Below are 1,808 nucleotides of genomic sequence, written 5' to 3' on the forward strand. Positions count from 1 at the left end.
TCGAAATTACTAAAGATTCTCAGGACACTAATATATTGCCTATGTACCAACATATAATATACACGCTCGTTTAGATCATCAGAAGGCGAATTCATAGATACTAAACATCATGGATCGCAGACTAGATCAAGATGGCGCCGTTGTGTTTGGCTAGCCGTCTCTCGCTCCTTCTATTTTGGATTTTACTTAATATTCTCTGTTTTTCCGTGATCGAGACGTGGTCTACAACCTTCATATATGATCGACAGATGCTGCTTGATATTAAGACTTCAGTTACCAACTTCGGCACCGATATAAGAAGCGGTTTTCATTCGCACTACTCTTCGTTCCGGATGAATATTCTGGAGCATCTACGCCAGCGGCCTATTGCTACTCCGCAAGAAACGTCGCCGAAGACGTGGTAAACGTGGAGGCATCGCTATTCGACTAAAAGCTGGAATGGTTACTTCTACCTGCTGTCTTGCACGGAGTGTATGGGATGTACCTCTTCGCCGTCGTTGGATTCGGCCTATTGTCCCCAGCTCAGTCGATTCGCCTATGTTCTGTCTGCTTCCACGGATTTGCCAGGACGGAGTGCACCTTCAGTTTTTTCTCTGTCTGTATTGGAAAACACACTTCCTCAGTTGCTCATCTTCCTTGTGGTGTTCCGCAGGGATCTATTCTGGCTCCAACACTGTTCTCCTTATACTTGCTGCCATTGGGTTCCATCTTTTCCAAATATGGAGTATCTTTCCACCTATATGCCGATGACACCCAATTATACCTTCCTCTTAAACATAATGATTCAAGTTCCATAGAGGTTCTGCTAGCTTGTTTACATGAAGTTAAAATGTGGCTTACACAGAATTTCTTAGCCTTAAATGAGAATAAAACCGAAGTTATGCTGTTTGGTCCAAGTGATTCCTATGATTTTGGTGATCTGGACCTTGGCGACTTGCGACTTAAGGTTACTCCATGTGCGAAAAATGTAGGTGTGTTGTTTGATTCAGGTCTCAAGTTCGATAAACGATAAACTTCTGTTGTTAAATCCTGTTTTTATCATTTACGACGTCTCGCAAAAGTCAAACCTGTTCTTTCTTTAAAGAACTTTGAAAAAGTTATCCATGCATTTATTACTTCACGCCTTGATTATTGCAATTCACTTTATTATGGTGCAAATCAATCATCCATCGGGCGTCTTCAAATGGTACAAAATGCTGCAGCCAGGCTGCTGACTGACAGTCGAAAATTTGATCATATCTCTCCCATCTTAACTTCTCTGCATTGGCTACCAGTCAAACTGAGAATAGATTTTAAAATTCTAGTTTTTGTTTTTAAAGCATTACATGGCCTAGCACCAGCGTATCTTTCTGACATTTTACATTATCACAATCCTTCTAGGTCACTTAGATCAGGCAGCCTTGGATTGCTCTCTGTGTGTAGATCGAGGTTAAAACATCGTGGAGACCGAGCTTTTGCGACAGTAGGCCCCAAACTCTGGAACAGCCTACCGTTTCGATCCGAATGGTGTCATCACTTTCCTCTTTCAAATCAAAACTTAAAACACATTTGCTTAGTATGGATTTCTAATTTATTATTATTATTATTTTTATTTTTATTTTTTTGAGATATTATCATTTGTATCTTTATTTGACTTCTATTATCTGTACAGCACTTTGGTCAACCCTGGGTTGTTTTTAAATGTGCTTTATAAATAAATAATGAATGAATGAATGAATTAATTAATTGTCATATTAAAAATTTAAAAGATTGGATGACCAATAATTTTCTCCTATTAAATTTGGATAAGACAGAGATATTACTTATTG

Source organism: Sinocyclocheilus anshuiensis, unplaced genomic scaffold (genome assembly GCF_001515605.1).
Source record: "Sinocyclocheilus anshuiensis isolate Anshui unplaced genomic scaffold, SAMN03320099.WGS_v1.1 scaffold541, whole genome shotgun sequence".
Lineage (NCBI taxonomy): Eukaryota > Metazoa > Chordata > Actinopteri > Cypriniformes > Cyprinidae > Sinocyclocheilus > Sinocyclocheilus anshuiensis.